The following is a 24,917-nucleotide window of genomic DNA, read 5'->3' as shown; positions in this document are numbered from 1 at the left end:
AATTTCACCTTCTAACATTTATTTATAATACCTTCTTCATTTTTTGTACGCCATGAGTTATATGTCCATATTCACATCTTACATACCTTGTCCAAGTATTCAATAAACTTTCCCCATTCTTTTCTAAACGTTTCATCCCCCTGTTGTCTGACTCTCATTGTCATTTTTGCAATTTCCATATATTCAGTGATTTTCTGTTGCCACTGCTGCACAGTTGGTATTGTCTTTTGTTTCCAGACCTGTGCCAGCAGTAGTCTCGCCGCTGTTGTGGCATATAAAAAAAAACTTTTGATCTGAATTCTTAATCTCTGGTCCTACCATTCCTAGAAGGAATGCCTCTGGTAAATTTTTTAAGGTATATTTAAATATTTTCTTGAGTTCATTATAGATGTTTTCCCAGTACTGCTTTACTAGGTCACATGTCCACCAAAAATGGAAAAACTCCCCGTCCTTCACCTCACATTTCCAACAAAATTTACTTCCTGTTTTATATAGTTTCCTTAATTTAGTTGGAGTGAGATGCCAACGGTACATCATTTTGTATAAGTTCTCCTTCAATGATGTACACGCCGTAAATTTCAGACTGGTATTCCAAAGTCTTGTCCATTTAGCAAATTCAATATTATGACCGATGTCCATAGCCCACCTTATCATCACAGTCTTAACCTCCTCGTCTTTCAGATTCCATTCCAGCAAGTAGTCGTAAGCCTTAGATAATATTTTTGTATTATTTTGAACAACCTCCTTTTCTAACCATGACCTATCTTGTTTGAAACCTTTCATTTTCTTATCTTTTACAAAGACACTATTCAACTGATGGTATTCTAGCCAGCTTGTTACCCTTCCTTTAATTTCTTCATATGGCTTAATCGTCTGTATGTTACTTTCCATTTCTAATAATTCTCTATATGTTAACCAATTCACTTCCATGTTAGGTTTTTTAATTGCAAAAGCTTCTTGTGGTGACACCCAACCTGGCGTCTTCCCCTCAAACCAGTCTTTGTATCGGCTCCACACCTGGTACAATGGTTTCCTGATTGTATGGTTTAAAAAACCTTTATTGTACCATAGGTAGGCGTGCCACCCGAATCTGTTTTCCACCCCCTCCAAATCGAGTAAATCAGTATTTTTTAATCTAAACCATTCTCCCAGCCAATCAATACACGCCACCTCATAATAGATCTTGAGGTCAGGTAGCGAAAAACCACCTCTTGTCTTTTTGTCCGTTAATAATCTAAATGCAATTCTCGGCTTCCTCCCTTGCCAAACACATTTCGAAATAATCTTCTGCCACTCTCTGAAATAATTCTGGTTAGTTATAATAGGTATGTTTTGATAAAGAAAATGTATCTTCAGTAGGATTGACATCTTAATAGCAGCTATCCTTCCCAGAAAGGATAAATTCAGTCTTCCCCAAATTTCCAGCTTATTTTTGATTTCCTTCCAGAGCACTTCATAATTATCTTTGAACAAATTTACATTCTTTGTTGATAACCAAATGCCTAAATATTTTATCTTTTTTACAATCCCAATTTCTGTTTCTCTTTGGATTTGTTCAAGTTGTTGCACATTTAAGTTTTTAACCATCATTTTTGTTTTACTCTTGTTTATTTTTAGACCTGCCAATGCCCCAAATTCCGTAATTACCTTCAAAGTCTCTCCGATACATAAATGTGGGCCCTCAATTGTAATAACAATATCATCGGCAAAAGCTTTAACTTTATACTCTTTACTTCCATATCTTATACCTTTTATTTTGTCCGATGTTCTAATCCTTTGTAATAGCACCTCTAAAGTTAATATAAATAGAAGAGGAGAGAGTGGACAACCTTGTCTTGTACCTTTAGTGATGTTAAAGTTTTCCGTCAAATCATTATTTACAATTAAGCTCGCTTTTTGTTCTTTATATATCGCTTCTATACCCCTCCTAAATTTAGTACCAAATCCTAATATTTCCAAATTTGTTTTCATAAAGGTCCAAGACAGGTTGTTGAATGCTTTTTCAGCATCCAGGAAAATTAACGCCGCTGATTTGTTAATCCTCAAATCCAAATAATTGATAATGTTTAACATTATTCGCATATTATTTTTCACTTGTCGCCCCGGAAGGAAACTTGCCTGGTCTTGATGAATGAAATAAACCATAATCTTTTTCAGTCTTTGGGCCAAGATATTTGTATATAATTTATAATCATTATTCAATAATGATATCGGCCTATAATTTTTTACACTTGTAAGGTCAGAATCTTGCTTTGGAATTAGCGTAATATACGCCTCTTCCCAAGACCGAGGCAGTTGTCCCTTTTTCATTATATTGTTCATTACCTCCCTCAGTGGGGAAACCAACTGCTGGCTTAGTTTTTTATAGTATTTTATTGAAATGCCATCCGGTCCAGGAGCTTTTTCATTTCCCCCCTGCTTTATTGTGTCTAGAATTTCTTCCTCTGTAATCTGCTTCTCTAATAGATCTATTTCTTCCTGTGCCAGCGATTTTAGCTTGTGTTGCTGGAGATATCTTTTTATCTTTTCACTGCACTCTTTTGGTGCTTTATATAATTCTTTATAATATTGAAGAAAAATATTATTTATCTCTTTTGGTTTATCCACTGTTACATTATTGTCAATCAATTTATTTATCGTACTCTGCGCCTGTCTTTTCTTTAATTTCCATGATAACCATTTTCCTGCCTTATTTGCGGTTTCAAAATTCTTCTGTTTTAATAACTTAATCCTCCATTCCACTTCCTGGTTTATCAAGGTGTTAATTTGTATTTGTAGCAACTTATACATTTGTTTTAATTTTAAGTCTGTTGGTTTAGTTGTCATTTGTTTTTCCACTTCCTTTATTTTAGATAGTATATCCTCCTTGTTTTTTTCTCGCTTCTTTTTAAGTATACAGTTTTGCTGCAGGAAAAAACCCCTCATAACTGCTTTGCTGGCATCCCAGACCATATTTATGTCAGTCCCCTTGTTTAAATTTAATTCAAAATATGTATTCAACTGCTCTTTAGATCTTTCAAAAACTTCTCTATTATCTAGAATGCTCTCATTCAATCTCCATCTCAATTGTTTAGGTCTTTGAATTTCTAGCTCCAATGTAACCGCGTTGTGATCTGATATAGTTTTTGGTAATATCTCCACCTTTTTAACTTTGATTGTTAACTCTTTGGATGTCCAGATCTGGTCTATCCTGCTCCAACTTTGATTTGGTTCTGAGTAAAACGTAAATTGTTTAACCGTTAGGTTTTTAAACCGCCATATATCCACCATTTCGTTTTGTTCTATTATATGATCAAAAGCCTTTGGAAGTTTCCCTGAATTTATTTTCTGTTTCTTACCTGACCTGTCCATTTCCGTTGAGGGTACCCCATTGAAGTCACCCATTATTATTGTCTTATAATCCACATATTCCATCAATGTTTTTTTTCCCCATAGAATTCAGCCTTTTTGTCATTTGGGGCATAAATCCCCACCACCAAGATCCTTTGACCCTCAATCTGTACTTCCACTCCTATTATCCTTCCCTCATTATCCTTAAATTTTTGTTGGGCTGTGTATTTATTTTTAACATATAATACCACTCCCCTTTTTTTCTGTATGTCCGACGACACAAATTCATTTCCCAACCTTTGATTTTTCAAAACCCTATTATGTTTTCTTGTAATATGAGTTTCTTGCAGACATATTATGTCTGCATTCAATTTATTTAATACATGTGTCACCCTATTTCTCTTGACCTTATCATTCATGCCATTTGCATTCCAGGATATAAACTTTACAGTCATTGTTTATGTTCTATTAAATATTTTTATTTCAATATCCAAAATTTAATTTTCAACTGCTTTTTGTGACTGTTCTTCTTCAATAATTTCTCCTTCGTCTTCTTCCTCCTCCTCTGCCCCTCTACGGAACTCCTTATATCTTCTTCCAAACTTCTCTAATTCTAATTCTGACTTTATTTTAAATTTCTTCTCTTTATAATAGAATGAAACTCCCTCGGGATATTCCCAACGGAATTTAATTTTCTCGGCATTTAGGTTTTTAGTTAACTCTTTATATCCGTTCCTTTTTTTCAAAAAGCGGTTCGGGATGTCTCTAAAAACCACAATTTTCTTTTCATCAATAATTAATTTACCATCTCTAGCTTTCTGCAATATTGTGTTTCTTACATCTATCGAACTGAAAGTCGCTAGGCAGTCTCCTGGATATATCTTTCTTTGTCTATTCTGTTGAGGAGGAGGTCTAAATACATTTGTAACCCCATCATCTAACTCATCTTCCTTTACTTCTATCAGTTTTGCCAGTTCTGTTATCAACTTACTCCTAATGTCCTCCCCCTTTTTCTGGAATCCCACGAAATTTCAAATTTAATGCTTTTTGATTCATTTCCAAAAAAGCAAGACTGTCTAGTGTACTTTCTTGTATCTTAGAAAGCTCCTCTATCCTTTCATTTTTTCTCTTTCCTTTTTATTTTCCTTTATCTCCTTTTGCACTCGCTTTTGTTGTTCTTCTACCACATGCACCTTATTATGCAATTCCTTCATTTGCCCAGATAAGTCTGCTGCTAAATCTGCCAGTTTTTCTCCAATGTTTTTTTTTCCACTTTCCTTGGCTGTCTCTTTAACCTCTCTCCTTATTTCTCTTATTTCTGCCAGGATTTTTGCCAGCTCTCCTTCCCCTTCTATATCTGCCTTAGAAGGTCTTCTATCCCCTGGTGTCATCACTTTTTGAGCTTTGTGAGCCATTCCTGCTCTTTATATTCCTTCCTATTATTTCTATTTACTGGGTTCTGCTGGTGATGCTCAAACTTGTTAGCCACACTGGATATCGTTTCTCCCCACACTCTTGATATTTAGTTAATCCTTCCAACCTCCCCCTTGTTCCCAGTCACTCTGAACCTTATGATACCAATTGTCTATACATTCAACATTAGAATCTCATTGCACATATATAACAGTTACATTTACAGTTGGGTCTCCTTACATGCAACCACAGCAGTCCCAGCAGCACAAAATCAAACCCCCCAGGTCTTAAAGTTCAAATGTTCTAATGGCTCTTCCACCTTGCCTTCTCCGCAGATTTAACTTGTTCCCACTTGGCTGATATAACTTCTCAAAAGTTCCACGATTCTTTTTCACCAGTTTCCGCTGTGGGGAAGTCCCAGGCTGGTTTACTTTGGCTTTGTTCTTTCCCTCTGGGTCTTGAAAAAGCCTTTCCACCCCGCCTTTCTCAGTTCTTTCGTGTTACACGGAAATGCAACACTGTTGCAGCAGTGTAAAAACTTTAAACTCCAGTCTCTTAGATTCACTTTTGCCCTTTAAAAGTCAAGAGAGCCAGGCTTTGGGCTTAGAAACTGTATATGTTCAGCTATTTATTTCCTTATGTCAAATTTGTCAATCACTCACCCTTGCTCCTTCACACACCGGAGCCGTCTCCTCGCGCTACTGCTTCCGCAGCTGTTTTAATCAAGCTCACTCAGGGCGTTTGAGTCCATGCGCCATTTTCCGACATCTTCTGAAAGAATTCCCATAACTTGAAAGAAAATTTTCAATCTTTTCCAGCTCCTTACTGCACTTCTCCACAGACTTTATACTGATCCTCTATTTTCCTGCAGTGGAGTCTGGAATAAATTATAAATCCCGGGAGACTTTGCCGCTTCTCCTGAGGAGCTCGAAGCTTCGCTCTGCAGGCTAGTGTACTCCCAGCGTTCGCGCCTCAATCCTGCGCCTCCCGGACCCTCTCAGCGGTCCGGTGTTACGCTAGGAGAGTCGCCTCGAACGCAGTAGGAATTTCTGGCTCCAAAGATTCTTCTCTCTGGTGTTTGAGGACCGCGGCGCCTTCGCGAGCCTCTGAATAGCCTTTCAAAGCTCAGGACGTCTCCGGAGAGATCAATCCTGCGCTCCTTCCCGGGCAGCGGCAAAACCGGAAGTCCGGAAAATGGTTATCTTGGCAGATAAAGAAAAGGAAAGAACAAAGTGTTATAAGTAAGATCAGAATTGAAGAAAAAGAAATTGAATATCCAGCAGAAATAAGAAAAGGATTTGAAAAATTTCATAGACAACTATATAAAAAGGAGAAACCAAAAATGGATAAAATTGAAGAATATATAACTAGGAAAGGAGTGCAGAAAATTCCAACAGAAATGAAAATACAATTGAATGAGAAGATAGATAAAGAAGAAATCTTAAATGCAATAAAGAATTTGAAAAGCGGAAAATCACCAGGACCGGATGGATTTACAGCGAAATATTATAAAAAAGCAAGTAGCATCCTATTAGAACCATTTAAAGAAGTATTAAATAACATATGGGGAAAGGCAGAGATACCACAAACCTGGAAAAAGCTTACATCACTTTAATTCCTAAACCAGATCCGGACATTCTACAGATTAAAAATTATAGACCAATATCACTATTAAACACAGATTACAAAATTTTTACAAGCATAATAGCAAATCGCATGAAGAAAGTATTAAAGAGGATTATCAATGAGGACCAGGCTGGCTTTCTACCTGGCAGACAGTTAAAGGACAACGTAAGGAACATGGTAATTATAATAGAATATCTATCTGTCAGGAACGAAAAGAAGGCAGCGATGATTTTCATTGATGCAGAAAAAGTGTTCGATAATGTTGATTGGGACTTTATGATAAAGAATTTGGAAACAATGGATATTGGAGAAAAAATATTAAGAAGTATCAAAGCAATTTATACGGAACAAAAAGCAAAATTAATAGTAAATAATGTTGTATCTGAAAATATAGAAATATCTAAAGGGACAAGACAAGGATGCCCACTATCGCCACTGCTATGTATATCAGTCCTGGAAATTCTATTAAGAAGAATAAGAGAATCAGAAAAAATTAGGGGAATAACAATTGGGAAAAAACAACATAAAGTAAAAGCCTTTGCGGATGACCTAGTACTGACACTGGAAGAACCGGAAGAAAGTACAAAAGCTGCACTACAAGAAATTGAAGAATTCGGTCAACTCGCAGGATTCAAATTGAATAAGAAAAAGACAAAAATATTGGTTAAAAACATGGACAATGACAAAATTAAAAAATTAGAAGAATTAACAGAAATCGAGGTAACCAAAAAAGTCAAATATTTAGGAATTTGGTTGACAAATAAGAACATCAATCTATTTCAAAACAACTATGATTTGGTCTGGAATAAAATAAAGAGAGATTTGGAAATATGGGAAAGGCTAAAATTATCACTATTAGGAAGAATCGCGGCAATTAAAATGAACGTGCTACCGAGAATGCTGTTTTTGTTCCAGACAATACCCATACTCAAAGGAACAGCAATATTCAAAGATTGGCAAAGGAAAATTTCAAGATTTATTTGGCAAGGAAAAAAACCTAGAATTCGATTCAAATTATTAACGGACACTAAAGACAGAGGGGGGTTTGCACTGCCGGATCTGAAACTGTATTATGAGGCGGCATGCCTTTGTTGGATAAAAGAAGGGATGACATTAAAAAATACAAATTTATTGGATTTAGAGGGACACAACAACAGATTCGGCTGGCATGCTTACCTATGGCAAAGTAAAATTAAAGTGCATAAAGGATTTGGAAATCACATTTTCAGGAAATCTCTTTATGAAGTATGGGAAAGATATAGAAGTCTATTAGAAAGGAAAACTCCGTGGTGGCTCTCACCATTGGAGATCATGTCTTTAAAAAAAACAAATATGAGTGAGAATTGGCCGACATATGAAGTGTTACTTAAAAAAGATGGAGCAAATTGGAAACTTAGACCATATGAAGAGGTTAAAGAGTACGTAAACAATTGGCTACATTATCATCAAATAAACGATTTGTTTAGAAGTGATTTAAAGAAAAACGGCTTTAATGATGTTAAATCTAAATTCGAAATCGAAATATTGAATAATAATTGCAAAACATTGTCCAAAATGTATAAAATATTGTTGGAGTGGGAGCTAAAGGATGAGGAGGTAAAGTTGGTTATGGTAAATTGGGAAAGGGATTTTGGCTACAATATTATGATGACAGATTGGGAAAGATTGTGGAGAGAAGGGATGAAATTCACGGCATGTAATGTGTTAAAAGAAAATATTTTCAAAATGATATACAGGTGGTATATAACCCCAGCAAAATTGGCAAAAATGCATAAAGGTGATAACAAATGCTGGAAATGTAAAGAAAATGTTGGAACTTTCTACCACATGTGGTGGGAATGTAAAAAAGTTAAAAATTATTGGAATGAAATATATAATGAAATGAAAAAGATATTAGGATATAATTTTGTCAAAAAACCAGAATCTTTATTATTAGGCATTACAGGTACAGGAATTAAAAAAGATGACACAAAACTTTTTCAATACATGGTAACAGCAGCCAGAATCCTAATGGCACAAAAATGGAAACAGGAAATACTGCCGACGAAAGAGGAATGGATTTTGAAAATGTTGGAATATGCGGAGTTAGATAAAATGACAGGGAGAGTTAGAGAACAGCGAGATCAGAAATTTATTGAGGATTGGAAAAAAATTATTTGAAGAAATATATACAATTGAATACGTTAGTAGGATTACAGGAAGCTTTGCAGTAAAAAATAAATATTATTGTATGATGAAATAAGCAATGATTATGTTAGTTATGACTATCAAAGCAATAATATATGGAATAAATATAAAAACAAAGAAAGAATATTGTGGAAACCATATGGAAGGCTTGAGGGAAGTCCGGGCCCAGAGAGGCCAAAATACAGAATGTTCAACAAGCAATGAATTGTAAATTAATTGTATGTTTGTAAAACTGAATAAAAAAGATTATGAAAAAAACAAAAACAAACAGCCATTAGGAGGCCCTGGCAAGACAGCACCTGTACACAGTCCTAGAATGTACCACCACTCAGTTTCACTGGATGACCCTGAGTTCTGGTATTTCAAAGAGAAAGACCACCTGTAATTTAAAAAAGCTCCTTATCCTCTTAGTGACCTTTTGGACCTGGAATGAGACCCTGCAAATATAACAGCTTGTAAGGAAAGTGTTAAACCCACCTCGCCTCTTTCTGTTCAATAACTTGTTGTCATGGAACAACCTTTTCTCTAATTTCTTCTTAAGGTTGTTTCATCCTCCCACTGGCTAAGAACCACCTCCCTTGTGATGTCAGGTATTCCAGAACTCCTCCCATTTAGTCTATACCATTTCCTGATTGGCTCCTCATCATATCCAATCATCATTCCACATAAAGCATAAACTCAGGAAAATGTTTATTTCAGATTTGTTAGACCACCTGTTTTTTCAAAAGTTATTACATTATTATTATTTATTTAGGTCGGATACACACTTTACCTTCAAAGCATAAACTCTGCTAGTAATATTGGAAAGCTTCCTGTCTCAACACTTGTACCAGGACATGTGGCAAAGTGCATTCGTGTAAATCTTCATTTGCAAAGTTAAAGCACAAAGAAAAGGAACAGAAGCAGTCAAATTTCAACATGTTTGGTCAACATTTATTGAATGTATCATCATCAAAACATACAGGCCACCAGTGCTCTTTTTCCAGAAAAAAGGATGCTGGAACTGACCATAAACACTTCCCTTGCTCTCTTATAATGGTGTCCAGCTGAGAGGTGTCAGAACTGAGTCCCAGTGAGTTCCACATGGAAAAAAGATCTGCATGCAACTGACCTTCAACACAGGGTAACTCATGGAGAACTGTACTTGGAGTGAAAGATAGATGTGCACAAACTCTGAACTGGACTCTGCTAATAACAAGGCCAGTGGAAGTGACAATATTCCAGCTGAACTATTTAAATTTTTAAAAGATTATGCTGTTAAGGTGCTATACTCAATATGGGGCCAAGATCAAAGATGTAACAGAACGGCTGCAAGGAATCATAAAACCCACTGACAAATACCCCTTCCTTTTGGTCCATGTGGGAACCAATGACACTGCAAGCCATGGCCTCCAGGAGATCAAAAGTTATTATGAGGCTCTGGGCAGGAAGTTGAAGCAATTAAATGAACAAATTGTCATCTCATCTGTCCTCCCAGTTGAACGACATGGCCCAGGGAGGGGGGGGGAATAGGGGAAGTGAACAACTGGCTTCGCAAATGATGCAAACAGGAACGGTTTGGATTCTGAGATCACGGTCTGCAGTTTCTTGAAGATGGACTTCTGGCAAGTGATGGGCTGCACCTCACAAGGGTTGGAAGGAATGTTTTTGCCATGAAACTCAAAAACCTCATCAGGAGGGCTTTAAACTCTTATGTGGGGGAGGGAGACAGTGGTCCTGAAGGTAGGAGTCTATCAAGTACTGAAGATGATCATCCAAATGTCAAGGACCAAATGGAGCAAACAGCACGCAGACCTGGTGGTGGGAGGAAAATATCCTTAAATAAGAGCCATGGGGGAATGATCAACGGTCTTCAATGTCTGTATACTAATGCACAGAGCATGGGAAATAAACAAGTTGAACTTGAGCTCTTGGTACAGAAAACTAAATATGACATAATAGGCATAGCTGTCAACTTTCGCATTTGAAAATAAGGGATCAGCAGCCTCACCTATGAGTCACATGGCAGTGGTGGGCGGAGCCAGAAGCAAAAGTGGACGGAGCAGCTAGAACGTGACGTCAGCGCTCTTCCCCCACACCGCCTCTGCCGCTAACTACTGCTACCAGTTTCAGAAGAAACTGAAAAGGGGGAAACCGCCTTTCCCCTGCAGGTCAAGCCGCTGCCGCACGGCCGGCTCCTCTCTGTCCTCGCCAATAGCCAAGGGACAGCCTCCTCCACTGCTCAGCAAATCCTCCTTGTGCCGGAGGCTGCTGCTGCTGTTCGGCTTGAGCGCGAGGAAGCGACGGCACTGCGGCGCTCGGTGGCTCCCGCTTTGCTGCTGCTGCCCTTGCTCTTGCCGCCCAGCTGCAGGTTTCTCCACAGCCGGGCCTGGAAGGAGGAGGACGTGGACGCCGGCTCGGGGTCGCTGTGTTTGTCCGCTGCTGCTGCCTCAGGCTCCATAGCCGCCCGCCGCCTCCTCTTTCTCCTCCTTCCCGTTTCTTGGCCGCCGCCTCCCGCTTCTCCGCAAACGCCACCACCGCCGGCGTCTACTGCTGTGGAGGCAACAGCATCAGAGCCCGGTGGAGCCTGGAGGCTTCAATCCAGGCCGGCCGAAGGAAGAGGCTGTGCGCTGGATGCTTCAGCCCCGCGATAGGCGGCTATGACAGTGGCGTGCCAGCCGAGCCGGCTTTCTCTCCGCCCCGCCAAGCAGGGCCAGCAGGCAGGCAGGCAAGCAGTCCCTCCGGCGAGCAGAGGAGGGCGAAGCAGGCCAGCCCGCCCGCCCGCCAGGCGAGAGGCGCGCCCGGCCCCTGGAAGCGCTGCCGGTTCCGGCGCAGCAGCCAGCAGGGGAGGAGAGAGTGAGAAAGCTTGGCTGGGCTGCCGATGGAGCGCTCCCCCCAGCGGCTTCTCGCTCGCTCTCCTGGCTCTCCTGCTCCGCTTGCAACCGAGGGAAGCGCCGACGGCTTGTCTCTCCTCCCCCCGGGCATTCCCGGCCCTCTGGCCTGGGCGGAGGGGAAACCCCAAGGGGGAGGGCTCCACCTCCACCTCCGCTGCCTCCCTCCTGCTTTCCCAGGCTGAGGAGCGCCTGTCGCTCGACAGCCAGCTTCAGCAGCCTTCCTCTGTGCTCGGCAGGCCTGCAAGGCGCACGGCCGGAGGGGAGTGAAACAAGCACAACCCGGGAATAAACGGGTTTTTGACTCATCCGGGATAGCAGCGGGAAACGTGTTTAAAAACGGGAGAATCCCGGCCAATACGGGATACTTGACAGCTATGCATAATAGGCATCACTGAAACCTGGTGGGATGAGTCTCATGATTGGAATGTAGTAATAGAGGGATAAAATCTATTTCAGAGACATAGACCAAACAGGAAAGAAGGAGGAGTAGCGTTATATGTCAGGGATGTGTATACCTGTGAAGAGATCCAGGATTTGAAACTCCATAGCCAAGTTGAGAGTATCTGGGTCAAAATTAAGGGAGAGAAAAATAACAGTGATCTCATTGTGGGAGTTTACTATAGATCCCCAAGACAAACTGAGGACACAGATGATGCTTTCCTGGAACTGATGGCCAAGCATTCAAAAGGAAGTGAGATAGTAGTAATGGGGGAATTACAACTACCCTGATATTTGTTGGATGTCAAACTCAGCCAAGAGCATAAGGTCAAACAGATTCCTAACTGGCCTTGCAGACAATTTCATTGTCCAGAAAGTGGGAGAAGCAACAAGAGGATCAGCCATTTTAGATCTGGTCTTAACCAATAGTGAATACCTGGTTAGTGGGGTAGAAGTGGCAGGATCATTAGGAGGGAGTGACCATGCTCTACTGGAGTTTATTATAAAGCGGAAAGGAGCAACCAAGCATACTAAGACTCAAATTCTAGACTTTAAGAAAGCCGACTTCAGAAAACTTAGGGAAATGCTGGGTGAAATCCCATGGACAGAAATACTAAAAGGGAAGGGAGTTTATGATGGTTGGGAGCTTGTTAAAAGGGAGATATTAAAAGCACAACGTCAGGCAATACAAGTGAGACGGAAACATGGAAGGTGCCTAAAGAAGCCAGGGTGGCTATCTAAAGAACTTTTAATTGAGTTAAGATTTAAAAGGGATATGTACAAAAAATGGAAAAAGAGGGAAACCACCAGAGAGGAATTCAAACAAATAGCCAGCACGTGTAGAGATAAAGTCAGAAAAGCTAAAGCACAGAATGAACTCAGGCTTGCTAGAGAGGTTAAAAGCAACAAAAAGGGCTTTTATGGGTATGTCCGTAGCAAAAGGAAGAACAAGGAAACAGTGGGGTCACTTAGAGGAGAAGATGGTAAAATGCGAACAGGGGACAGAGAAAGGGCAGAACTCCTCAATGCCTTCTTTGCCTCAGTCTTCTCCAAGAAAGAAAACAATGCCCGACCTGAAGAATATGGAGCAGATGATTCAGCAGGGGAAACACAGCCCAGAATAAGTAAGGAGGTAGTACAGGAATCCTTGGCTAATTTAGATGTATTCAAGTCTCCAGGGCCAGATGATCTACATCCAAGAGTATTACAAGAACTGGCAGAGGTGATTTCAGAACCACTGGCAGTAATCTTTGAGAATTCCTGGAGAACAGGCGAAGTGCCAGCAGACTGGAGGAGGGCAAATGTTGTCCCTATTTTCAAAAAGGGGGAAAGAGAAGACCCAAACAATTACCGCCCAGTCAGCCTGACATCAATACCAGGAAAGATTCTAGAGCAGATCATTAAGCAAACAGTCTGTGAGCACCTAGAAAGGAACGCTGTGATCACTAAAAGTCAGCATGGGTTTCTGAAAAATAAGTCATGTCAGACTAACCTGATCTCATTTTTTTGACAGAATTACAAGCCTGGTAGATGAAGGGAATGCTGTGGATATAGCCTATCTTGATTTCAGCAAGGCCATTGACAAAGTGCCCCATGATATTCTTGTAAAGAAGCTAGTAAAATGTGGGCTGGACAATGCTACCATTCAGTGGATTTGTAACTGGCTGACTGACCGAGCCCAAAGGGTACTCATTAATGGCTCCTCTTCATCCTGGAGAGAAGTGACTAGTGGGGTGCCACAGGGTTCTGTCTTGGGCCCAGTCTTATTCAACATCTTCATCAATGACTTGGATGATGGGCTTGAGGGCATCCTGATCAAGTTTGCAAATGACACCAAATTGGGAGGGGTGGCTAATACCCCAGAGGACAGGATCACACTTCAAAATGACCTTAACAAATTAGACAACTGGGCCAAAGCAAACAAGATGGATTTTAACAAGGAGAAATGTAAAGTACTACACTTGGGGGGGGGAAATGAAAGGCACAAATACAGGATGGGTGACACCTGGCTTGAGAGCAGTACATGTGAAAAGGATCTAGGAGTCTTGGTAGACCACAAACTTGACATGAGTCAACAGTGTGATGCAGCAGCTAAAAAAGCCAATGCAATTCTGGGCTGCATCAATAGGAGTATAGCGTCTAGATCAAGGGAAGTAATAGTACCACTATATTCCGCTCTGGTCAGACCTCACCTGGAATACTCTGTCCAGTTGTGGGCACCACAGTTCAAGAAGGATACTGACAAGCTGGAAGGTGTCCAGAAGAGGACAACCAAAATGGTCCAAGGCCTGGAAACGATTCCTTATGAGGAACGGCTTAGGGAGCTGGGTATGTTTAGCCTGGAGAAGAGAAGGTTAAGGGGTGATATGATAGCCATGTTCAAAGATATAAAAGGATGTCATATAGAGGAGGGTGAAAGGTTGTTTTCTGCTGCTCCAGAGAAGTGGACACGGGGCAACGGATTCAAACTACAAGAACATTAGGAAGAACTTCCTGACAGTGAGAGCTGTTGGACAGTGGAATTTGCTACCAAGGAGTGTGGTGGAGTCTCCTTCTTTGGAGGTCTTTAAGCGGAGGCTTGACAGCCATCTGTCAGGAATGCTTTGATGGTGTTTCCAGTTTGGCATCCCCAAACTGCGGCCCTCCAAACTGCGGCCTACAACTTCCATGATCCCTAGCTAGCAGAACCAGTGGTCAGGGATGATGCGAATTGTAGTCCAAAACATTTGGAGGGCCGAAGTTTGGGGATGCCTGCCATAGGGCATTCCAAACAACTCTTTACCCTCTAAAAATTGGCCAGGCTGTAATAACCCCTTAGATGCTGAGGAAATATCGGCCCCTGTGTCCTGTAACCCAACTACTAATATGTTATTAATTTTAATTTCCTCACTGAATTGCATCTGAGCACCTGAGCCCATCTAGATTGACACAGGTCAATTAATGCCATTCTCACAGGGAATGAACCATTCTGATTAACCATTTTCTGTTGAAGCTTGGTTCTGGGGAGTGGGAGCTGCCGTTAGATATTGGCTTGGCCTTTCTCCCTCCTTCCATGAAGCTTCCTCAGACTGCAGCACACACACCTGTCCCCCATTTTCTGTCTTGCCGCAAGCTACCATCTTTCTTCCAGCCATCAATCATGCAAGGCGTGGCAGGAGAGGTCCCGGCTAGGCTCCTGGGGTGCTAGTCCTCAACATAGAAAAGGTGTGATTCACAACAGCAGAATCTCATGGATTAGTTTACTCAGTTGACAACCACTGTGCATAGGAGCCCACCCCTAGGGGGCAGAGGTCCCTTGACCCTCTGATCACCCTGTGATCGATTACGCAGGGGGAGCTTACCCGCTCCACCCTCAATATCAAGTGGGCACCCCTGCCACCATGAATGCAATGAAAGCAGCTCCACATGCTGCCACTGCTGTGCCCACACCGGTGTGGACCCCAGTCTTGCTCCCTGCCAAGGTCTGAAGAAATCGAGAGCAGTTCAATGTGTTTGTTGCTCAATGTTGGCCCTATATGAGAGCAAGGTTGCCGGAATTTCCCAATGAGAAAGCCAAAGTTGTATTTGTAATTAGTCTGCTAGAAGGGGACACCAGGTGCTGGGCGGCCCCCATTCTCATTGCCGTCAGAAAACAGAAAACAGAAAACAGGCTATGATTGGACCCTTCCATTCTCTATTTTTGTAGCCTTATTTTGCAAAATAAGGTCTTTTCAAGGTGATTTAAAGGACTGATGCCAAAGAGTCCCGTAACCTAGATGGACTGTGCATTAAAACTGTGGGGTGGGGGTGATCTCTTGGTTTTGCTTTGTGTAGAAATCATGGGATAAAGTGTCTTCTTAGAGCCAAGCATCATCAGGCACCTTCTTACAAATATACTGCAAATGCGTCCCACATTCCTTTGCCTCCACGCAACCTCCATAGTAGCATTGAAAGTACATTGCACCACAGTGGTGGTTCGGTTTAGAAGATGGCTCCCAGTAGTTCCAGACTCTGAAAATGAAAGAAACAGCAGCACTGATCAATCACGATTGGATGTCTACTTCCTCACTCACTCACTCCTCACGCCTTCTACCATTAAAAAGATGTTCAGCTCTTTCTCTCTTAACCTCCCCCACAATTGTGATGGATTTTCCTCCCCAGATTTTAGAATTCTAACCATGTAAAAACACACACACACACACACACACACACACACACACACACAAAACAACCCTAAGACTGTCTATATTCTTTTCATATGAAGTGATTTCTCATAGGAAACTACAAAAAAGTGAGGGTGTCACTTTGGAAGCCTCAGTGGTACATACAAGAACTTTCATTCAATTTATTTAACAGTTTTGGGTAGTATCCAATGCAATAGTCCTGCTATTGCCAGGATTTGCATTTCTGCAACAGAACCACCCCTCTCTCCTCTCCATATGCACTCCACATCCTCCTCAGATCTGCTCTGGACCATTGTGGGTGTTGGAGAGAGAGTTTTGGAAGAGAGAGACTTACTCTCTCGTAGCCAAGTTTACACAGTAGTGATCATTCTGAGCATATTCAAACCTTGTTAGATTCGCATCTGCCTTCATCCACCTCATCTCACATCCATCACCCACCCCATGCATGAGGATAGCAATGGCACTATACGTATACAAATGAAATACAAAAAATAATCTGTAACCACAAAGCCATTATGGAGTTGATTGAAATGATACATCTCTCACATACATATCTTATCTAAATCTTACATGATGGTTCTAAGTTTAATCAATTATCACCCTAGCCTCCCACTTATTGTCACTTCTGGTAAGGCCTTGCATTCTCCAGTGTCCATTGTATACTGAATCAAGTCCCACTGCACAGCACTAAGATTCTGTGGAAAATGTATTCTATAACTCCCCCATTTTTAACTCCATGAACCTATTAAATTGACATTCGTGATAATGGTGTAGTAGGTGTTTTATACAGCCATGAGATGCTTGGGTTGGATCTGACCTTTGATCAAGTCTAAGTTCACATAGACCAGGGGTGGCCAACTTCTAAGAGACTGTGATCTACTCACAGAGTTAAAAACTGGCAGTGATCTACCCCCTTTTGGGGGATTCAGGTCAAAGTTGTTGAGCTTTTTTTTAGGAAGGAAAGCCCTGTTTTGGGGGGTTCACGTAAAAGTTGTTGAGCTTCTCTAGGGAAGAGGAAAGCGATGCTGAGCTTTTTTAGGGAGAAAAGCCCTGTTTTTGGTGGTTCAGGTCATTTTAGGGGTGCAGGGCAAAGATGATGAGATTTTTTTAGGGGAGCCAAAGTTTTTTAGCTTCTTTGGGGGAGCCACTGATCTACTGGTGATCTACCACAGACGTCCAGTGATCTACCGGTAGATCACGATCTACCTGTTGGACATGCCTGACATAGACTATGTGCCCTCCATTAAATAAGCAGGGAGACAATATACAGCCTAACTATGGCAAGTTCTTAAAGAAATGGGAGTGCCGGATCACCTCACTTGTCTCCTGAGAAATCTCTATGTGGGACAAGAAGCTACAGTTAGAACTGGATATGGAACAAGTGATTGGTTCAAAATTGGGAAAGGAGTTCGACAAGGCTGTATATTGTCTCCCTACTTATTTAATTTATATGCAGAATTCATCATGTGAAAGGCTGGACTGGATGAATCCCAAACCGGAATTAAGATTGCCGGAAAAAATATCAACAACCTCAGATATGCTGATGATACTACCTTGATGGCAGAAAGTGAGGAGGAATTAAAGAACCTTTTAATGAAGGTGAAAGAGGAGAGCGCAAAATATGGTCTGAAGCTCAACATCAAAAAAACTAAGATCATGGCCACTGGTCCCATCACCTCCTGGCAAATAGAAGGGGAAGAAATGGAGGCAGTGAGAGATTTCACTTTCTTGGGTTCCATGATCACTGCAGATGGTGACAGCAGTCACAAAATTAGAAGACGCCTGCTTCTTGGGAGGAAAGCAATGACAAACCTAGACAGCATCTTCAAAAGCAGAGACATCACCTTGCTGACAAAGGTCCGTATAGTTAAAGCTACAGTTTTCCCAGTAGTAATGTATGGAAGTGAGAGCTGGACTATAGAGAAGACTGATCGCCAAAGAATTGATGCTATTGAATTATGGTGCTGGAGGAAACCCATGGACTGCAAAAAGATCAAACTTATCCATCCTTGAAGAAATCAGCCCTGAGTGCTCATTGGAAGGACAGATCCTGAAGTTGAGGCTCCAGTACTTTGGCCACCTCATGAGAAGAGAAGACTCCCTGGAAAAGACCCTGATGTTGGGAAAGATGGAGGGCACAAGGAGAAGGGGACGGCAGAGGATGAGATGGTTGGACAGTGTTCTTGAAGCGACTGGCATGAGTTTGGCCAAACTGCGGGAGGCAGTAAAAGATAGGCGTGCCTGGCGTGCTCTGGTCCATGGGGTCACGAAGAGTTGGACACGACTGAACGACTCAACAACCACAAATTGGGCGCATCAATGGAGATGAATATCATTGGATTTTGTTCCAGGCGACCTGGCACAAATAGAAAGCGACCGTCTGTTAATCCAGACTTGGTAATAAATGCCAGACCAGCTCGCTGTTCTACTACCAAGCTGTGGATGAGTGAGATCTTACTCTGACCTTATCAATGCATCAGCATGGGGTGAAAAGATTGTTAAGATACTTAAAGGGAACCATGAACTGTCTTAAACTGCCAGCTGACAGCAAAAAGTATTAGGAATCTGTCAGGGCTTCTTCCGTTGTGATTCCTGCTTTGCAGGGCGTTGGACTATATGACCCTTGGTGTATCATGCAACCCTAAATTTCTATGTGTCTATGATTCTATCCAAGAGAGTAAGCTTCATCTACCCTCTCTCACACACTTGAGATTGCTGGTTATTCAGCTTGTTTAGCAGATAACTGCAGAAATACTTTCCTAAAGAGAGTGCTGCTCAGCTTTAGGTTCTTGCAAGTCCTTTTGAAGCTGAGCTAATCAGCACAAACCATTTAAAATCAGACCTTCAGCCTCTTCCGAATCACCATGTTCACTAGGTTAGAGAAGCAAGAGGAGTAGCCTTCCTGCCTCTCTAACCTTGTGAGAAGAAGCAGGCACTCATCTGGACAACGGTGTGGAGGAGTACATATGTAGATCTTTGGTGGTAGAGAAAAGTGCATGGCAAAATATATCTGGAAAGGGAAAGGATCAATTGTAAACAGAATCTGCAACTTGTTGGATGCATGCCATTCTTCATAAACTTACTTCTTTTGAGGACCCACCCCTTTAATCCATTTCCATTCCTTTTCCTTAAAGAGTCCAATCCAAAAACGCATGTTACGGCTTATTACTTCCTGGTCTATAAAGTACTAGGGTAGGGGAAGGGAGAAAGAAAAAACAGAAAATCATCAGTAGGAATGAGGAGCAAGGCACTTCTCTCCAAGCCTCTCTAGACAATGTTCCTTTCTCTGGGAGGCTACAGCCTTTTACCGACATTCAACTGGCATAAAACAAATACCTTTCAAAAAGAGCAGGTGTTACCATTGAAGGTCCAATACACTTTTTTTTTTAAGAAGCAATGACCAAAACTATACAGTGGTAACTTCATTCTCAAATGCCTTGGAACTCAAATACCTTCATTCCCAAATGCCGAAAACCTGGACGTGTTCCGGTTTTCAAACATTTTTCATCTGATGCAGCTGTTGGCTATTGTTTCTGGGGTGCCTGCACTAACCAGAAGCCGCTCCTTGGGTTTTAAACATTTCAGAAGTCAAAGGGACTTCTGAAGCGGATTAAGTTTGGCGCTTTTGTTTTTGTTATTTATTTTGCCTTTTTGTTTTTTAGGCTCTTTTGCTTAATTTGTTTTTGTGACTGTGTGGAACCCAGTTCAGCTACTGATGGATTGTGTGACTGCAGAAATAGTTAAAAGCATCCCATCCAAGCAATGACTATCATCAGTGCAGTTAAGGAAATAATAATAATTTTAATTCCCACCCTCTACAATACTTTTTATTAATTTTATAGTATGTTGCATAGATTCTTGCTTTCATTTTATGGTCATGTTAGATAGTCAAATTCATGTTGAATTGATTTTTTAAGAGGTTGCTTTTAAAAGGCTGGAACAGAATAATCTGTTTTGCATTGCTTCCTATGGTGAAGCGCACCTTGGTTTTGGAACGCTTTGGTTTTGGAATGGACTTCCAGAACGGATTAAGAGAACCAAGGGAGCACTGTACAGTACCTAGTATTCCAAGTAAGATTGCATCATGCACCAAGAATAATTGTGTCCCGAGGATGTGTTATTGTCCCCCTGATCCAAATGATGATGATGATGATGGAATCAAGGAAGCATCCCAAAGAGGAAATATTGTAGTGAAGGGTAACTTCACCTGCCCTCACTGGGACTGGCTACATATGTCATGAAACAGAGTTAAAATTTCCAGATACTGTAAATGACTGTGCCATAGTTTGTCTTGAAACCATCTAGCAAGAGGGTGACCTGTGTAGCAAATACTGGTACTCCAATTTCTGTATCCATGCTTGTTTGTTGATTCCAGAGACACTGGAATCAGTCTGGTTGTGGTATGCTTGAAGGATTGGTGATGGGTTCTCACCCATGTCTGTGCCCTGCAGCACCCCAGGAGCCCCTCTACCTGGGCTATGGGGCTGGGAGAGGGATATACCTTGCAAGCTCCTCTAGAGTCATCTCCATGATACTTTCATGCCAGAGGGTATAGGGTGGTGAGGGAAGCCTTTTTCTGAGCACTCAGTACATCTCACAGAGGAAGACTCTACAGGCAATCCAAGGGATAGATTCCCCTCAAGTATCTCCTCCTCCTCCTTCAAGACCTCCTTCCTGACTGCCAGCTTCATTCTATTAGAGCTCAGCAGCTCCAAGAAACCTTATTTAGTCCCAGATGGTAGCAGCTGCTCCCTGCCCCAGCCACCCCTTGGCTTGACTGATGGAGTTGCTGTCTTGGCTGCATACAGGTGGACAGGACCTTCTTAAACGGATAGTGATGATAGCAGCCCTTTGGCTCAAGGAGATCCCCTACCTTTTTCATACTCGGCTCACCTGTTCTTCGTCATTTTCTGTAGAAACAAGTTGGGCACCTTCCCTCTCACACTTTTTTTTGGAATCCATCCATGTGCTTAGGTCAAGAGAAAAGTAATAGAATGAACTTTCATATGGAATCCAACCATTGTCCAAGTTTCTAATAAGGGTGTCTTTGAGTCAAGCCAGATATGGAGGAAGAAGAGAAAAAGAAAAGAAGACAGGGAATTTAAGGGAACCAACTTTGTATTTCTGTGCATATTTCAATTACTTTTGTTAAGTTCATTTCTGAGGCCACATGATAACATATATTCATCTAGGAAGCTCAAAAAGATTAAAATAAGAACATTCACTCTTCAACCCATGCCGATGCTGCAGGAAATACCTGGGTGGGCATAGCTGGGAGTGCAGTCAAGAACCTTTTATTGGAGGGAATAGAGAAAAGATGTCCCCTCACAGGCCTTATCTGAACTTCAGGTACCTCACCCACTTGTCTCCATCTGGATACTTAGGGCAGCTTCAGGGCAGACTTGAAGGTTGGGGAGGGGAAGCAGCTGTGGTTTATCAAAATTCTCTTTCTCTCTCCAGGCTCTCTGTCCAGTTGTGGAGGGGGGAGGGGAATCTACAGTGTGTGCTGCTGGCATTGGGCAACTGGGACAGATGAGGGACTCGGCTGGTTTACCACCCAGTTTGCTGCCCAGCAGTCTCCCTGCCTGAGCTGAAAGGATGGATCCAGTGGGCTTCCAAATGGCTCCGGGGGATTTTCCAGCTGATCTGACTGGTGCTCCTGCGGAGCTTTGGCTGAGCTCTGGAACAACCTAATAATAATAATAATAATAATAATAATAATAATAATAATAATAATAATAATTTATTTATATGCTTTTATTTATGTTGTGCCTAGCCACTCTGGGTGACTTCCAACAAATGAAAACACAATTGTACACGAACCATTAAAAACTTCTCTGAACAAGGCTACCTTCAGATAGTTGTTTTTCCCCTTGACATCTGGTGGGAGGGAGTGCCACAGAGCGGGTGCAGGTACCCAGAAGGCCCTCTGCCTTGCCTCGGGCAGTTGACACAATTGCCCCTGAGTGCCCCCTCCTGCTTCATGCAGCCTGTTTGGCCCCCTGATATACTGCAGAGGTTAGGGCGAAGGAAGAATCTGGGAGATGGCTTGAACGTGAATGGAGGAAAAATCTGGTTGAATGCAATCGACTACTGGGGAGGGCTCATCATCGAGCCTACCAAGTGGCAGTGAAGGCCACAAAGAAGGCTTGCTTTGCTTCCTCCATTGTGCCATCCAGTGGAGCTTTCCCGGGTAGCACATGGCCTGCTACAGTCTGGCCCGAAGGAGATGATAGAACTGACAGCAACTTTCTGTGACTTGCTTGCAAAGCATTTTGAGGATAAAATTGCTTGCATCTTGACCCTGCTATTACAGCAGATGAATTTTGAAAGGTGTCCAGAGGAGAGTCTGTTTCCGTTGTGTTGCGTGTGTTTCAGTCGGTAAGGTTCAAGAATGCGGACAAGGTGTTTGGACCGGTCAGGACAACCACTTGTGCTCTGGCCCCCTGTCCCTTGTGGCTGATAGAAACTAGCAGGGAGGGGAGAGCTGGCTGGACCAGAAGGGCCATTAATGCCTCTTTATAAGAGGGCCACCTCATGAGAAGAGAAGACTCCCTAGAAAAGACCCTGATGTTGGGAAAGATGGAGGGCACAAGGAGAAGGGGACGACAGAGGATGAGATGGCTGGACAGTGTTCTCGAAGCTACTAACATGAGTTTGGCCAAGCTGCGAGAGGCAGTGAAGGATAGGCGTGCCTGGCTTGCTCTGGTCCATGGGGTCACGAAGAATCGGACATGACTGAACAACAACAACATAAGAGGGGTTGGTCCAGGCGTGCTTGAAGGAGGCAGTGGTAAAACCACTCCTTCAGAAACCTTCCTTTGGCTCAGAAAATCTAAGTAACTCTCCATCAGTTGCTAATCTTCCCTTCCTGGGCAAGGTTCTTTTTTAAAAATAATAATAATAATATTTTACTTGATTTTTACAAAAAACAAATTCAAATAATAGAAAGAAAAACCGTTTACCATATCCATATATGAGATTCTCTGAATCTCTCGGCTTCCCCCATCCCCTGCATGGGTCCTTAAAACAATTCTTCTGAAACTACATATCATTACATTCTCCACATTTTTCATTTCTCAAAATTGTTCATATTTTCCATTTCTTTGCATGTTATTTTTACACTCCAGCTAAAGTTTTTATTTGCTTACAGTGGTCTCCTAAGTAAGTGGCCTTTCCCACCAAGAACAATGTAACTCTTACCTACATCAGCACTTTGTCATGGCCACTTTGCTAAACTCAGGAAGGAACAGGATTCTAATCACTTCCCATCATTTCCCTCCCCACCTCTCATTACCTAGGTTACTCTTCAATACAATGCAATATAAAATAAAAGGAATTTATATTCCTCAGTGTAAATCAATATGATTTTAGTATCCAGTACAAATACATCAAATAAATTTTCACTTAATTTGGATCTGAAATAATCCTGTTTTGACAAACAGGTGTTGTAATCCTCTAATTTCAATCTTGTTGCTTGTTACTTGATCTGCTAATATATATGACTCTCTCAGAAGTCTTATGTTCCTCTTCATAAATATAGAATCACAGAGTGAATCATAACTGTCTTTCAGGAATTCAAAGTATTCTTCGTCTTAGGTTTAAAGTCCGATCCAAGTTCAAGTCACATCTCAGTTTCAGTTCAAGTTTATGTCAAGTTCATTGCTAAAGGAAAACTTTAAAGATCCAGATTGGTGTTTTTTAAATAGAAAAGCTGTGTAAAATCATTCATCCTTGTTACTCATTAGTTGGCTTTAAATCTCACAGTAATCTTAAACCTCTTCACTTGTAAGAGTTCGCAAGCATGATAAAATGCCCATGATAAATTGCCAGTCACAGGACCTCTTGGGACCCCCGGCTTCTTCCTGGCGCTTTCTTGGGCGTGTGTGTCACTCTCACGTTTCCCCTGACCCTCTGCAGAGCCTAATCTGACAGCTCTCATCTGGAGCTGTCAGATTCCCATCCGTCCAGCATCTCGCGGCTACGCAGAAGTCCTTGGTTTCTTCCCCTTCCAGATAAATCTGGAAATGTCTTTTTGTCATTGCTCAAAGCATCCATCGCTGCCTATTACTGGGGCTGATTGAAATAAGAATAACATTCTTGGCAGTACATTCATTTTTATCACTGATGTTGTTGTTGTTGTTGTTGTTCAGTCATTCAGTCGTGTCCGACTCTTCGTGACCCCATGGACCAGAGCACGCCAGGCACGCCTATCCTTCACTGCCTCTCGCAGTTTGGCCAAACTCATGTTAGTAGCTTAGAGAACACTGTCCAACCATCTCATCCTCTGTCGTCCCCTTCTCCTTGTGCCCTCCATCTTTCCCAACATCAGGGTCTTTTCCAGGGAGTCTTCTCTTCTCATGAGGTGGCCAAAGTACTGGAGCCTCAGCTTCAGGATCTGCCCTTCCAGTGAGCACTCAGGGCTGATTTCTTTAAGGATGGATAAGTTTGATCTTCTTGCAGTCCATGGGACTCTCAAGAGTCTCCTCCAGCACCATAATTCAAAAGCATCAATTCTTCGGCGATCAGCCTTCTTGATGGTCCAGCTCTCACTTTTGTACATTACTACTGGGAAAACCATAGCTTTAACTATACGGACCTTGGTCGTCAAGGTGATGTCTTTGCTTTTTGCTTATCACTGATATTTCCCCCCAAAATGATACATTCATTCTTCCCCAAATCTCTAAGTCTCTTTTTATTTCTTCCCATACTTTCTCATAATTGTCTTTATATAAATTAATATTCTTAGCTGTTAACCAAACTCCTAGATATTTTACCTTTTTGTGTATAACTAAATTTGTTTTCTGTTGTAAATTCGTTTTTTCTTGCTCCAACATCTTTTTAACCAAAACATTGTTGTTGTTGTTGTTGTTGTTGTTTTTGTTGT

Source organism: Lacerta agilis, chromosome 4, assembly GCF_009819535.1.
Source record: "Lacerta agilis isolate rLacAgi1 chromosome 4, rLacAgi1.pri, whole genome shotgun sequence".
Taxonomy (NCBI): Eukaryota; Metazoa; Chordata; class Lepidosauria; order Squamata; family Lacertidae; genus Lacerta; species Lacerta agilis.
Note: the sequence above shows the minus strand (reverse complement) of the source record.